We start from the raw sequence: 17,102 nt of genomic DNA on the forward strand, positions 1-17,102 counted from the left end.
GAGAATTATTATGATCAAATTATGTAGTGTGTTTCTAGGTCAAGAGCCAAGCTTACCCAAGTTAAATGAAAAGATTCCATTACTAACCTGAAGACTATGCAGAACCAGATATGAAGACACTAGCAAAAATACCAAATATCTTGATTGTTTGTTTATTCCTTTGATATTTTTAGTCATTGTTAAAGACCCCAGAGAATCTATTGGAATGAAAGTATAACATTCTTTTTTTTTAAAAAAAGATTATTTATTTATTTATTTATTTTATTTATACAAGCACTGGGTACAGTCAGAAGCGCGGGAGGGTGAGAGAATTCACCAGAGCCAGAGCGGGGAGCAGAGCAGGCAGAAGGACCGAAGTACACTGCTGAGGGGAGCAGCGGGCGGCAGGAGAGGTCTGCGCGCCATGTGGGACCCTCCTCCGGTGGCCGGGGAGCAGCCGGGGATCGAACCGGCACTGCAGAGGCTGCGGGCAGCTTCGCAACCCAGCGTTCAACCACTGCGCCACCGGGGAGGCCCTAACATTCTTTTTTTTTTTTTTTAAAGATTTATTTATTTGTTTATGCAAGCACTGGGTACCGTCAGAAGCGTGGGAGGGTGAGAGAATTCACCAGAGTCAGAGGGGAGAGCAAAGCAGGCAGACTGATGAGGTACACTGCTGAGGGGAGCAGCGAGAGGCAGGAGAGGTCTGCGCGCCATGTGGGACCCTCACCTGGTGGCCGGGGATCGAACTGGTGCTGCAGAGGTTGCAGGCAGCTTCACAACCCAGTGCTCAACCACTGCGCCACCAGGGAGGCCTGAAAGTATAACATTCTTTACCCTGAGAGGCCAAGATTATATCTAAAGTGGCTGTGTGGTCAACCCTGCTTGTCTAATTTCATGAGCCTCTTGGGCAAAGGTTTCTATGATCTTAGTGACATTGTCTAGCTTTTCTACTCTTCTATGAACAATAGCACGTAGACCACACCCCACTTTTCAGCCTTTTATAAAACATGGAATGAAGAGGCTTGGTGCTATAAGTACGAATCCAAAATTCCTCTTGAGTAGTTAAGTCTTTGAACTCAAATCAAAATCCAGTTTCTCTCCATGAATCAAATTATCTAAAGACATCTTTCTCTAAAAATAGATCTTTTTTGTAATGGGCCAAAAGAAATCCTGGGTGACATCAGGGGCTGCTCTAAAGGCAGACCAGTAGTTAACCAAGATGGCAGATCTGTCTTTGAGCAACATAACCCCTATGGGGTTGTCAAATTTTTGCACCTTTTAGCAAGAATGATCTAATGCCAAGCATTGACAATTTTAGTAATAGAGATTGACCATAAAGTAAATCTAAACCAAAAGAACTTGGGACTGTGCCTATGTAATATGCCTTTTTAAATATAAATTATATAAATGTGAGACAGTCTCTGAATATACACCATCTCCTCCTCAAATCTGTCCCAATTCTATTTTGGTGAAAGTTCAGTTACAAAAACATTAAAGTCTATAAGATAATCCCAAGCAGTGTTTCAGTGGAATAGTAATCCCCTTTCCTAGTTAGGTTAAGGAGTTTTAGTCTTTTGTTTGTCTGGTCTGTTGAGTTGTTTGACATCTAAAAATTCTGTCAGTGGTGAATAGAAATGAGGTGGCATATATACACAATGGAATACTACTCAGTTATAAAAATAGATGAAACCTTCCCATTTGGGACAACAGGGATGGAACTGGAGGGGGTTTATGCAAACAAAATAAGTCAGAAGAAGAAAGAAATACTGGATGATTTCACTCATATGGGAGCTATAAAGAAACAAAGCAAAGGAACAGACTGAGCTAAACCAAAAGAAACCCTATAAATCTGTAGAATTGAGGCTACAGAGGGTCAGTGGGTGAGGAACAAAGGGAGGAAGAGACCCAGTAATCCATGGTGGAGGATATTGGTGCTTTGGTGGTAAGTCTGCAGAGGCACGAGCCCATTTCCTTAAATCTTATATAATGTTGTGAACCAATATTGCCCCAATAAACAATAATACAACTTTTAAAAATAAAAATGAAAGAAATTCTCTCAGTGGTTGAGTCCAAATACCTTGAAAGCCAATTGATCTATTACGAGGACTTGGTTTAAGCAGAGCTAGGTATCATCCACAGAAAGTTGAGATAAACCCAACAGTGAGTCTTAATGTACACTTTAGTCAAATCGTGAAAATATTATATTCATATGCTGAAGTCACCATGGAGTGGATAAGGATATAAAGAGAAATACTAAGGATGGGGCCTTACATATACCATAGTTAGTAGGTAAAAAGTGCTTGTTAATAAGTCAGAACCCTAAGCTAGGAAAAGGGGAATAAGAACTAGAAAAATAATAAACAGTTTCTGCAGACTGAAGTGTGACTATGTGACGCCAAGCATTTTGCTCCATAGGTGTTGGACAGAAGCTCTACCTTGCTGATCTTGGATGGAGGTTTTCACCTTCATGCCAATAGATCAATGGTCTGTATGATGTTTTCAGGTGGGTCCCCTAAATTGCAAAGAAATGATAATGGAAGATTTCTCAAACCAACAGCACATGTGTATGCACTGAAGGAGAAAAAGTAACAATGTATAGTCACCATTGCTGATTGTGGAGGGTGGAATTCCATATATGAAAGGGCTTGTACTAGTGAATATCTGTGTGTGGGGGGGGGCACACAAATGGGACCTCAAGTTGAGTTTGAGAATGCGAGCTCGGAGAGGGTGGAGGACGGGGGCGGATATCCCTATGGCGGCATTTTGAACTAAATAAAAATGAAAATACAACATATCAAACTTTTTGAGATGCTGCTATGAGACCTATTTAGAGGAAAATTCACAGCACTCAACACCCATGTTAGAAAAGAAGAAAGGTCTTAAATCAGTAGCCTTAGCTTCCACCTTTAGAAATGAGAAAAAGAACAGATGTAACTCACAAGAAGCAGAAGAAAGGAAATAATACAGATCGAGGCAGAAACCAATAACAGAGAACAGATGAGAAAGAGAGAGAGGGAGGGAGAGAAAGAGAGAGAGAGAGAGAGAGAGAGAGAGAGAGAGAGAGAGAGAGAGATCTGGTTTTTTGACTGAATTGATAAAATTTATAAACCACTAGCTAGCCAGATTCATTTTTTTAAGATTTATTTATTTATGCATACAAGAACTGGGGAACAGACTAGAGGTGTGGGGGGTGAGAGAATTCACCAGAGACAGAGTGGGGAACAGAACAAGTGGATTCACTGAAATACACTGCTAAGGGGTGCAGCGGGTGAGACACAAGAGGTCTGCTGTGCCATGTGGGTAGCTCCCTGGCTGGGGATCGACCTCGTGCTGCAATGGCTGCAGATAGCTTCATAGGTTGAGTCTTAACCCCTTGTGTCACCAGGGAAGCCCCTAGCCAGATTCATTCAAATTTTCTGTGCCTCATATTTAAAGCTGTCGCACTAAGAAATGATCTTGAAAGTTACCGCAACAATGATGAGTCCCTTATCCTTTCCCAAGTCAAATCAAAGGGTCAGGAGATTGACATGCAATGTATTGGGTTGTCGGAAAAGTCATGACGTATTTTTTCTGTTTTTCCATGCAAAAATGCCTCATGACTTTTCCATCAGCCCAATAAATTATGCTCCTTCTCTAGAAGTCGTCCTGGGTAAGTGCCTGGTATGTGGGAAATAGGAGTAGCAGCAGTGTCAGAAGATAGTCATGTGGAAAGGACTCTGGACTGGTAATTTGGAGAACTGGAATCTATTTCTTGTTTGCAAGCAACAATTTTGCTGACTTGGATGACGGAGTAAATAACGTCACATCTTTAGACTTGCCTCAGTTTCCTCTGCAAAATGAAGGAGGTAGGCCTGAGGATTCAACTCAATAAATCACCATGCACTGAGGGTCTAGTTTGCTTTGACCCGGTACTAGGTAGCTGTTCTCTTGTATTGTATTACGTTGCAGATAAAACGGATATCAAGCAATTAATTTCAAGCATGATGACTCTGAGGAAATGGGACTATCGGGTGCTCTGGGAACATGTAGCAGGAAGTTACATAGAAGGGCAGTTAGGGAAGATCTCCTTGGGTAGACTTGGTTTAGAGGCTGAGTGAGCGGGAGCTGGACAGGTAAAGATTCGTCTGTTATTTCTGTTGTGGATTTCTACTTTAACTCCATTATAGTTGAAAAGCATAGTTTGGGGCCTCCCCTGGTGGCGCAGCGGTTGAGGGCTGGGTTGCGAAGCTGCCCACAATCTCTGCAGCGCCGGTTCCAACCCTGGCCAATGGCGAGGGTCCCACGTGGCACACAGACCTCTCCGGCCCCCCCTGCTGCTCTCCTCAGCAGTGTACTTTGTCAGTCTGCCTGTTCTGTTCCTCGCTCTGGCTCTGGTGAATTTTCTCACCCTCCCGCGCTTCTGACTGTACCCAGTGCTTGTATAAATAAATAAATAAATCTTTAAAAAAAAAAAAAGAAAAAAGAAAAGTATAGTTTGTATGGTTTCGATTCTTTAAAATGTGTTAAGACTTGTTTTATGATCCAGGATATGGTCTATCTTTGTGAGTTTCAGGTACACAAAAAATATGTACTCTGCTGTTATTGGGTAGAATGTTCTGTAAATGCCAGTTAGGTCAAGTTGGTTAATGTTGATGTTTGGTTATTTTATATCTTTACTGATTTCTAAATATATATATATATATATATATATATATATAGGTATTTTTACTTTTATTGGTTAAAATATTTTGTTTATAAGCCAAAATAAAATATCTCCTTTTATATAAACTAACTGATTTGTCAGTCTTTTTTTTTTTATTTATTTAATTTTATTTTATTTTTTTTTTGTTTTTTTTTGTTGTTTCTTTTTTTTTTTTTAAATATTAAATTTTATTTTTATATTCCCCCATACAATTGCAAACGCCCCATTCTGACCCCAATCCTTCCCCTCCCGCCCCCCCACCCCCCAAAAAGTGTCTCTGGTTCATAGTTTTTTGTTGATTTTGATTTTCACTTTCTTATATTCATTTTCCTGGTCCCTTATTTAAGTTTTCTAGATTCCTGCTATGAGTGAGACCATCCGGTATTTTTTCTTTTCTTTTTGGCTTATTTCGCTGAGCATGATCCCTTCCAGTGCCATCCATGTTGCTGCAAATTGCATGTGTTTATCTTTTTTGAATGCTGAGTAATATTCCATGGTATATATGTACCACATCTTCTTGATCCAGTCATCTATTTTTGGGCATTTGGGTTGTTTCCAAAGCTTAGCTATTGTAAACAGTGCTGCTATAAACATAGGAGTGCAGGTGCTCTTTGGAATTGATGTTTCTGTGTCCTTTGGGTAAATACCTAGGAGTGGAATTGCTGGATCATATGGAAGCTCTATGTTTAGTAGGTCCAGAAATCTCCACACAGCTCTCCATAGTGGTTGGACCAGTTTGCACTCCCACCAACAGTGCAGGAGAGTTCCTTTTTCTCCACACCCTCGCCAACATTTGTTGTTGCTAGTTTTTTTCATATGTGCCATTCTCACTGGTGTAAGATGGTATCTCATGGTAGTTTTGATTTGCATTTCCCTGATTACAAGTGATGTTGAACATTTTTTCATATGCCTGTTGGCCATTTGCATTTCCTCTTCAGAGAAGTTTCTTTTTAGCTCTTCTGCCCATTTTTTGACTGGATTATTTTCTTTGTTGTTGCTGAGTCTCATCAGCTCTTTGCAGATTTTTGTGATCAGTCCTTTATCATTAGTGTTGTGTGCAAAAATGTTCTCCCAGTTGGTGGGGTTTCTCTTTGTTTTTGTTATTGTCTCTTTTGCTGTGCAGAAGCTCTTTAATTTGATGTAGTCCCAGCTGTTTATCTTTCTCTTCACTATCACTGCTTTGGGTGATGTGTCTGTAAAGATGTCTTTGATGTGCAACTGATTTGTCAGTCTTAATGTAAGCATTGTTCTATGATACTCAGGTTTTATTTATTTATTTGTTTATTTGTTTATTTATTTAAGATTTGTTTATGCATACAAGAACTGGGGTACAGGCCAGAGGTGTGGGGGGTGAGAGGATTCACCAGAGACAGAGCAAGGAGCAGAACAGGTAATACTGACTGAAATACACTGCTGAGGGGAGCAGTGGGCGAGACAGGAGAGGTCTGCTGTGCCATGTGGGTCTCCTCCCTGGCCGGGGATTGAACTCGTGCTGCAGAGGCTGCAGACAGCTTCATAGTTTGTGTCTTAACCCCTTGCGCCACCAGGGAGGCCTGATACTCAATTTTTTAAATTTTTATTTTCATTATTGAGGTAACATGGGTTTACAATGCTGTATATGATTCAGGGGAACAGGCTCACACCTCCTCAGATGTGCATCGCCCTGCCCCACCCCTCTCACTCCCTTTGTTCCCACTCCCACCACCACCCCCCCATGTAGTAGCCTCAATTCTACAGCCATATTTATAGGCTTAGTTTTGTCAGTTTCTTTGTTATAGTTCTTTATATTCCACGTAAGAGTGAAATCATCTGGTATTTGTGTCTGTCCCTCTGGTTTATTTCACTCAACATAATCCTCTCTAGTTCTACTCATGTCGCAAATGGCAAGATTTCATCTTTTCTTACAACTGGGTAGTGGTTCATTTTCTTCTTCTTTTTTCCCCTCTAATTCACTTTTAATTTTTTATTATATAGTTATTTTATATATTTTTTACATAGTTCTTCATTTTTTGTACCATGTATGCTTTCTCTTCTCAGGTGCAGTCCCTGTGAAATTCCCACCACCAATTCACCCGTGCACCATCACCATAGTCCCTTGTGCTCGTCCCATCCCTGTTTTGATCCTACTTCCCTCTCCCCCGCTGCAGAATGTCTCTGGTTTATAGTTGCTTGTGGATTTTCATAATCATTTTATTGTAATAACTCCCCCCCATCCCTTATTTGGATCTTCTACATTCCTGCTATAAGTGAAACCATCCAGTATTTTTCTTTTTCCTTCTGGCTTATAGCACTGAGCATGATCCCTTCCAGCTCCACCCATGTTGCTGCGAATGGCATGAGTTTATCTTTTTTGATTGCTGAGTAATATTCCATTGTGTATATGTACCACATCTTCTTGTTCCAGACATCTATTTGGGGGCATTTATGTTGTTTCCATAGCTTACCTATTGTAAATAGTGCTGCAATAAACATAAGGGTGCAGGTGTTCTTTTGAATTAATGTTTTTGTGTCCTTTGGCATACCACAACTTCTTAATCCACTTCTCTGTCATTGGGCACTTAGGCTATTTCCATAGTTTGGCAACTGTATATAGTGCTGCAATGAACATAGGAGTGCATATGTCCCTTCACATTAGTGTTTTTGCATTCTTTGAATAAATATCAAGGAGTGGAATTGCTGGGTTATATGGTGGATCTATTTTTTTTTAAATTTTTTTAAAGATTTATTTATTTATTTATACAAGCACTGGGTACAGTCAGAAGCGCAGGAGGGTGAGAGAATTCACCAGAGCCAGAGCAGGGAGCAGAGCAGGCAGACTGACGAAATGCACTGCTGAGGGGAGCAGCCGGGGATGGAACCGGCGCTGCAGAGGCCTCGGGCAGCTTCGCAACCCAACGCTCAACCGCTGTGCCACCGGGGAGGCCCCGTGGATCTATCTTTAACATAAAATATGTATTCTTTTTCTTTCTCCCAACCCATAATACATATTTTTCGTTTTTCACACTTAGAATTTATATTTTCAAAGCTCACATGAAACCTAGAAACGTTTCTCCTTTATATTATTACTACATGTTCTACATCTATGTGTCAGTTATCAATTTATTTTTGCAGCTCTGAATACACTCTTCAATAGATGCCCTATGATAAACAGTGCATTTTTTTCCATTCAAGTGAGCACAATGTTAAGCTCTCTCAGTAGAGGGCGCTCGAAGGATGTGACAGGAGTGCTTCCTGCAAATTCCTGTGTAGGAAAAGGAAGGAGTCTGCCCTGTGGGTATCCAAGGCATCTTCTGGTGCCTGCTTGAGCCACAGGCCCAGGACATCTCTCTGTGACTTGACAGCTCGACCTGGCAAAAACTTGTCCACAGCCTTCTCGACACAGATCTGCCACTCCTTCTGCACCTGCCACCCATAGCTCTACTGTGCAAACCCTATGTTGCAGGGGTCCACAGTGCAGCCTCTTCCTATGCAAATTCTCCCTCCCCACTCAGCCCAGGTGTGCGGAAGACCTCTGTCCTAGCAAGCACCCAGATCCCTGTGGTGCACCCACACTGCAAGTTGCTGATCACCTGCTCCCCCACCTGCACTCCAGAGTTTTGCCTATTTGTCTGGAAACTTCAGACCAGCTCTATCTAATCTAGCCAAACTAGGAAATTTCTCTGCTGTCTGGCTGTAGGGACACTTTCTTCAACAGGGCCTGAAACTCAGTGGAAATATGTAGACCAAGAGAAACTGAGCTTGAGTTTAAGGACCACCTAAAAGTTACATTACCTATCTTTCAGAGCCTAGACATTCTTTCAGCTACTCTATGAAAACATGGCCACCTCTCAAAGAGAATTTTCGAAATGATTTTAATCAATGGATGGAGCAAAAGAGAGCATCTGGCCAATGTTAGAAGTGACGAGTGAAGGCTTTTGACAAATTCTTCCCTACAGATTTATTCAAAACCAGAAGTGAAGACATAACTTCAGGAAATATGAACTGGCCTGGTTCCCATGCTTGTTGAAAATGCTGTGGAGTCCCCTGTACCACGAGCCAGACGCCCTTGACACACCACATTGTCTGAGTCCCAAGGTCTCAAACCCTCTGGGAGACCCTGTCAACTTACCTGAGCAGAGGACATCTGGACACGAGTGCAGCTGCTACCTCCAGTAGAATTTAATTTATATACAGGGAGGGATAGCACTGGAATGGGGCAGTCACCTCATCTAGCCCACTTCTTACAGATAAACTCTTGGGGCCTGAATGGATAGAGAACTTGACTTATCCAAGGGATGGAGCTTCAGTGAGAAGGGCCACTTCACTGTTTAACTCCAGGAGAGCCATTCACTTCACGGTTTAGGTGAATGGCACTCACTGGAGTTCCACAGTAAGCAACCTGCACAGCTGTACATGGTGGCGCCATCTACAGGAGAGATCAAAGAGTGTAACCCGGGGAAGGAGAGAACTTTTGAGAGTTCAAGTGCCAGCCAAAGTAGCAGCACGAGCTTGGGATTTGACTTCACTTTATACATGGTCTTGTTGTTCATGCATTGCCTTGAAATTCTTTTCCTCACTTCTGGGAAAAAATTTTAAACTTCCCTCGTGCATTTTTTGTTTTTTCTTTCTGAAACTTCAGATATTGAACTTATGGATCAGTCCCCTAATTTTCTTTTTCTTTGTTTCTTTCTTTGAATGTTTTCTCTAAGTTCTCAGAAATTTCCTTGATCTTTCAATCATTCTATTGAATAATTTTATATTTGCTCTTGCATATACTTAATGACCCAAATTCTATTCTGTTCACTATTTATGAATAGTGATCTCTTTTCATGAAGGCAACACACACACTCTCTCTCTCCCCTCTCTCTCTGATGATAAAAATTACAACTTGTTTAAAGTTTCCTTCTACTTCCTGCATTGTCTCTATTTCCTCTGAATTACCTATTTTTAATGTCTATCTGTTTTCTGTCTTTCACATTGGAGCTTTTCCTCAAATACCTGATGGTGCTTACTCGTCCAGTTATGTTAAGGTCGATGTTGTATGAAGCTAGTTGGAGACTCAGTGGCATAGATGAGATTTGTCAATCAGTATGTACCACCAGGTACATATATGGTATAACCACTTTGGAAAACAGCCCAGCAATTCCTTATAAAGTTAAGCACACATTTACCATGTGAACAACATTCTATACCTAGATTTTTTTAAATCGTGATTATTCATGAACTTTTATTTAACCATTTGTTTGGAATTTTTTTAAAGATTTATTTATGCATACAAGAACTGGGGTGTAAGCCAGAGGTGTGGGGGGTGAGAGGATTCACCAGAGAGAGTGGGGAGCAGAACAGGCAGATCTACTGAGATACACTGCTGAGGGGAGCAGCGGGCGAGACAAGAAAGGTCTGCCGCACCATGTGGGTAGCTCCCCGGCCAGCCGGGAATTGAATTTGTGCTGCAGTGGCTGCCGATAGTTTGATAGCGCTGTCTTTAACACCTGCGCCACCAGGGAGGCCCCTACTTGGAATTTTTATTTATTTGTTTTTAAAGAAGTGGCATTTTCTTACATCCTTGTTAATTTTCTGACAGTACAGGATTCCTCCCCTTAGGTGTGGGCACCGCGGCCCTCCCACCCATAGTCCTCCACCATACTTCATTGTGCTCTTCTCCACCCCTCTCCTTCTTGGATGCCTCAGATCTATGGTCAGCTTTCAAGGGTTTATTTTAAGGTTTGTCTTTGTCTGACCATTTATTTGGTTCTCTGTATTCCACAGATAAGTGACACCATCTGGTATTTATCTTTCATTTTGAAATAATTTTAGACTTACAGAAAATTGAAAAAATAGCACAGAGAGCTCTTATATTTCCTTTGCCCATTTTCCTCTCATGTTAACGTATGGCATGGGCATGATATAATTATTATTATTATATAGAAATTAACAATAGAACAATAGTATTAACTGACTTACAGATTATATTCAGATGGCAGATCGCACCAGCGTGTCCACTGTCTCTCTTCAACTCCACTATCCAACCCAAGGTACCACATGGTATTTTGTTTTCATGCCTTTTAACTTTCCTTCAATCTGTAGGTTTCCTGTTCATCTTTCCATGTCTTTCATGACAATGACACTTCATAAGAGCACTGGTCAGTTATTTTGCAGAATTTGAGTTTGTCTTCTATCTCACTGTTAGATTGAAATTATGCATTTCTGACATGGATGCTACAAAGTGATGTGCCCTTCTTAGTGCGTGATGGAGAGGGCCAGGCACTTAACACATGTCATCATTTTACTGATGACGTTAACCCTCAGTGCTTGATAGTCCTGGGGTGTCTGTTAGACTTCTCAACCATAGACTTGCTATTTCTCTCCCTTTGTAATTAATAAATATCCTGGGAAACATATGCTAACACTATGCAAATGCATTGCTTCTCATCAAACTCTCGCCCACTAATTTTAGCACACGTGGGTGTATCTTGCCTGCAACAATTATCACTCTGGTGTTCTAATAGTGCTTCTACTACCCTTATTTACTTTGCATTTAATTATAATTATTTTGTAAGTCATTTCTTTTTCATTTATGTATTCAATTATTTGTTTACATCGATTTGGACTCACATATTTGTTTGTCCTGTGAGTTTTAACAGCATCGTTATTTTCTGTCTCAGGTTGTTCCATCTTTGGCCAGTGCAGGCTCATTCGGGTTGTCTTTGTTATCCTTTTGATATGCCCACATGTTATTTTTAAGCACTTCTTTACTTTCTGAGATATAAGTGTTCCCTGCCCTAATTCTACTTCGTCGAGAAACTCTGATTCATTTTATTAGAGAACATTTAGAAATGTAGAGCTGGTTGTTATGTATACTTACTAATACTGGGTTATCATTGCTTGCAGGCCCTCTCAGCTAACTTGGAGGCTTGGAGATGTGTGTGTGTGTGTGTGTGTGTGTGTGTGTGTGTGATATAAATCCTTGCAAATTTTCCTTCTTTCTTTTTCTTAGAGGAAGAGTGAGGATCAAAGTCCGAGAGAACACATCACATCCTGAGTGGACATCACCCCAGACTTCTTTCCGGATTCCAGCTCATCTCCAAGATGATTCCAAGTGATTCCAAGCTCATCTCCAAGCGATTCCAGCTCACTGCCAAGATCTCAGTCACCCAGCGTTACAACTTCCAGAAGCTATTGACCTGACTTCCTGAATAGGGCTGCTGCTGAGAACTATGGGTGGAACTAAGCGCCCATGTTGGCTTGAAAGACTAAACATGTTATGCTCTCTTGTCTTTCCAGTCTGGGCTCACACCCTGGCCGCCACTCAGACGGCACAGCTGTATGGTGGACAGCACCTGGCCACCTGCATCTCAGTTCTTCTCCTTTCTTTCTCTCCTCCTCTGCCTTCTCCAAGCCTTCCCCAAGCCTTCCCCCTCCTGCTTCTCCTCTTCTCTCTCTCTCCCTCCTCGCCCTCTCTCCCCTCCCTCTCTCTCCCCCCTTCTCACTCCCCTTATAAACAAGCTATTTTAAAATTAAATTTCTTTGTGTGTCAGCTTTTGAGTCTTGTCTTCTTAAGCATGCGGGTGAGGACTCATAACCTGGGTCACCTCCTTTTACTCAAGGATTATTGCCCTGTAACCTTCCAACCTTCAATCCTTCCCTCTCTGTGTCTCTGTTTCTCTCTCCCTCCCTCTCCCTCCTCTCTCTTCCAACTAACTAGCTCACCAGCTTACCAATTAAGGAACTACCAGCAGCCTCTGATTCCAATCCAGCACCAAAGGGTTTGTTCCAAGTTCCCCTTTTCCTTGATTGTAAATTCTCTCACTGACAGAAATCTGGCTCTCATTGACTACCCTATGCTTACCTACCTAGCTACAATATTGATATAGCTTCATAATTACTAACTCAAGTCCTTGGGAGAAACAAATTGATTAACTATAGTATTTATGTCCAGTACTGTTCCTCTATATCCTTACTATAGCCAGTGAGATACTGTTTCATAAGTCATGTAGGCTATGTCTTCTCTTCCCCACCACTTTCAGTATAATATTATTCATTTGTAAGTTAATTTCACTTTTTAAGTTTGCATTCCATTTTGGTTTCCTCCTATAGCCCTTTAGAAATGTAAATGTACACCACCACTAACTTTTGGTGTTTTACATTTCTGTGGGTTTCCCTGAATAGTCACCTATCTACCACTATCATGATGATACACGGATTAAAAGAAATATGTGTGTTCCCCCACCAAACCCTGAGTTTTGGGCAATATGAATAAAGCTGCTTAAAACATTTATCAATACTCAGCTATTAAAAAAAAGATGAAATGGTGTTTTCGGGACATATGGATGGATCTTGATACTGAGAAAATAAGTCAGAAAGTGAAAGATAGATAAAGGATGAATTTATTTATTTGTGGAATATAAATAAGCAAAGAACACACGGGGCAAAGCACAGCAAAAATAATTCTTACACTGTGGAAAATGTACTGGTTACCAGAAGGAATAGGATGGAGGGAAGAGGGAACCGGGGGAGGTCATTGGCATGGGCGTATTGGTGGAGGAGGAGTAAAGGATGTACACATATGGAGGTGTGCAAAATGTAATATAGATATGTAAATGACTGACAAATCAATATAGAAAAACATTCATGTATATAGATTTTAGTATGAACGTAAGTCTTGATTTAAGTGAATGCCTCAGAGTGAGATTGCTGGGTCGTATGTTCAATTTTATGTGAAACTTGCAATGTATGAGAATTCCAGTTTGTCCATATCCCATAAAGGACTTTGTATGGTCAGGCTTTTTGATTTTAGCCATGTAACAGGTGTGAATTACAGGTACTTCATTGTGATTCCAGTTTTCATTTCTCTAATGACAATGTTCAGCATATTTCCATGTGCTTATTTACCCTTTTTTGTGAAGTGTTTGCTCAAGTTTTGTCCGTTTTTGTTTTATTATAGTTTTTTTTTTTTCCAAATAATTTTCTCTTTGGTAGGCAGTTCATGTATGCTATTTTTTTAAAGATTTGTTTATTTATTTATACAAGCACTGGGTATAGTCAGAAGCGCAGGAGGGTGAGAGAACTCACCAGAGCCAGAGTGGAGAACAGAACAGGCAGACTGACGAAGTACACTGCTGAGGGGAGCAGCAGGCGGGGCAGGAGAGGTCTGCACGCCATGTGGGACCCTCACCGGTGGCCCCGGGGATGGAACCAGCGCTGCAGAGGCCGCGGGCAGCCTTGCAGCCCAGCGCTCAAATGCTGCGCCACCAGGGGAGGCCCTCTTATTATAGTTTTGAGAGTTATTTTACATATTCTAGATGCAAGTCACATGTGTTTGGGAATTATTTTCTCCTAGTATCCAGCTTGTTTTCTTTTCAAAAAGCACAATTTATTATAAAGTCTAATTTATCAATATTTTTAATGTATCATGCTGTTTCATATCATATATATTTGGTAACACAAGATCACAAGCTTTTCTTCCATGTTTTCTCCAGAAGTTCTATACTTTTAAGTTTTACATTTTAATCTATCAAATCTAAATGTAAAAGAAATACTTTACATTTAGATCTTTTTGTGGCAAATATATACATATTGCATAAATGATATATATATTACATATATTTAAAATGGTGAATTTTAAATAATATATATATTATGTAATATATAATTTAAAATTCACCATTTTAAATAATATGGTGGCATTTTGTACATTCACAACATTGAGCAGACATCACTTCTATCTAGCTAGTGCCAGAATATTTTCACCAGTCCAAAATACCTAATAAGCAGTCATTCTTCATGACACTCTTCCACCAGCCCCTGCAACCACAACTGGGTTTTGTCTTCCTGGATCATTACTTTAAATGGAATCATACAATATGTGGCCTTTTGTGTCTGACTTCTTTCATGTGGCATTATGTTTTCAAAGTTTATCCATGTTGTGACATGCATTCATGCTTCATTCCTTTTTATGGCTAGGCAATATTCCATTGTATGGATGTGCCACAGTTTGATGATCTGTTCATCAGCCCACAGATATTGTTTTTTTTCTACCTTTTGGCTATCATGAATAGCACCTCTATAACCATTTGTATACAAGTTTTTGTTTATATGTATATTTTGAATTATTTTGGAGTCTATACCTAGGAGTGGAACTGATAGATCACATGATAATTCTATGCCTAACTTATATCCTGGACAGTGTTGTTAGATAAGAAAGATAAATAAAGGGTACTTATATTGGAAAGGAAGAAATAAAACTATTTCTAGACATTATTATTTATATAGAAAAAATGTTTAAATCTACCCAAAAAAGCCTCTTAGAACTATTTAGCAGTTAGCAAGATTGCAGGAAACATTGTCAAATACAAAAGTCAACTATATCCTATATGCTAGTTATGAATAATTGGAATTTGACATTTAAAAATATAAGACATACACTACCAACACACAAAACGAACCACTTAGTTTATGTGGGCTCTGCATATTCAAATGTAAATAAAAATCAATGAAAGAAACCAAATATATTCTAAATAAATAGAAGGATAGACCATACTTATGAATCGTAAAACTCAATATAGTTAAGATGCCAATTCTTCCCAATGTTTTCTGTTATCTCTAGATACAACATAATTCCAATCAAATTCCCAATAAGTGTTTTTAGATATGGACAGGCTGATTCTAAAATTGATATGTTAAAATAAAGGAGCAAGAATAGCGGAAACAATTCTGAAAAAAACAAAAACAAAAACAACAAAGCTGGGAGATATGCACTATCAAATTTCAAGACTCACTATAGAGCTACAATTACCAAAATAGTGTGGTACTAAAAAAAGCCAGAAATACAGATCAGTGGAACAGAATAGAGAATCCCCAAACAGGCCCATGCAAACAGAGTCAACTGATTTTCTTTCCTGTCAGAGAAAGATGTACAAATACACAAGGGCAGGGAGAAGGCTAGTAGGAACCCTATGGTACTGAGCTTGAGTTAGAAATCGCAGTGTGTGCTCATACTTATTTTAATATAAAATAACCTTTATATTTAATATTTAGATATTAACTATGTATGCACACTTATAAGTAGATAGCTACAGTATAAATAATGTATACATGAGTTAGAATATATATATGTGTTTCCCAGTTCTTTGATACTCTTAGCAGTGATATACTAGCAATGAACACACCTTGTGCCAACAGCTTGTTTCCTTTTATGTATGTGTGTATGTATGTATGTATGTATGTATGTATGTATGTATGTGTACTTACAAAATTTTGGTTTACAACATTGTATATGATTTAGGAGAATGTGTTCATATCTCAAGAGCTTGGTTTCTAAATGCCACTTCCCAGCAAAAGGAATCAAACCTCCTTGGAGAAGTTAATAGCTGATTGATTCTAGGTCTGGAAGTGAGAAAATACGAGATGAGCCTGGACCATCTTACAGTTCCCTGCAAGTAAGGAAGTAACCTCCTCCACAATAAAAGGATGGAGGTATAGCAAAGGGATTCAGGAATCAACCATAAAGACCTGGGAGAGGGGCTGCAGAGGATTTTTCATTTTCGGAGCTCAAAGTTCAGCCTGTGAACAAACACTAGGTCAGTCAGAGGGAGTGCTGTCCAAAACATTTTGCTGGAGAGAGAGGAAACGGGAGGTAGGTCAGGAGATATCTCAGGCCTCGAGTCAAAGTGGATTGTAGTAATAAAGGTTCAGGTTCAAAAATCTTCATTATTTCTCTTCCTCTTCCTTCTCCTTTATAGTTATTTTCATGGAAGGTGTATTTTATTAAACTCCTACCTAATAAACAAAATGTTGATGACTTTCTTCATTATTTAAGCATTGATTATAAATTTCATTAGGCTTTAAACAATTTTAACTGTATTTTAAATTTTAGTATGGATGAAAAGTTCTAATTTTTAAGGGTTCTTTCCAAAACAACCTAAGTGAACATAGACAGATGAGTGGATAAAGAAGATGTGATGTATATACACAATAGAATACTACTGGGGTATAAAAAATGATGAAATCTTGCCACTGGTGACATGAATGGAGCTGAAAGGGATTATGCTAAGTGAAATAAATCAGAAGAAAGAAGACAAATAAGGGATGATTTCACTCATATGTGGAATAGGAACAAAATGTAGGAACAGATAAAACTACCCAAAATAAACCGTAGGCATCTAGGCAGAATTGAGGCTACCACAAAGGCAGGGTGAAGGGCATGGGGATGGAGAGTAAGGTTGGGAGGGAGCCCATGGACTATGGTGGAGGATTATTGGTGCTTCAGTGGTGGGTGCTATATGCTAACACACACCTGAAGATGTAAAAACCTATGCCCCTAAATCATATATAGATTTGTCTACCAATGTTAGCTCAATAAAAACTGAGAGCTGAATACCGGATGGTCTCACTTATAGCAGGAATGTAGAGGATCCAAATAAGGAATCAGGAAAAAAACTAATTATACTAAAGTAAAAAT

This window comes from Talpa occidentalis, unplaced genomic scaffold (genome assembly GCF_014898055.3).
Source record: "Talpa occidentalis isolate TD23 unplaced genomic scaffold, MPIMG_talOcc4v2.1 talOcc4.15, whole genome shotgun sequence".
Lineage (NCBI taxonomy): Eukaryota > Metazoa > Chordata > Mammalia > Eulipotyphla > Talpidae > Talpa > Talpa occidentalis.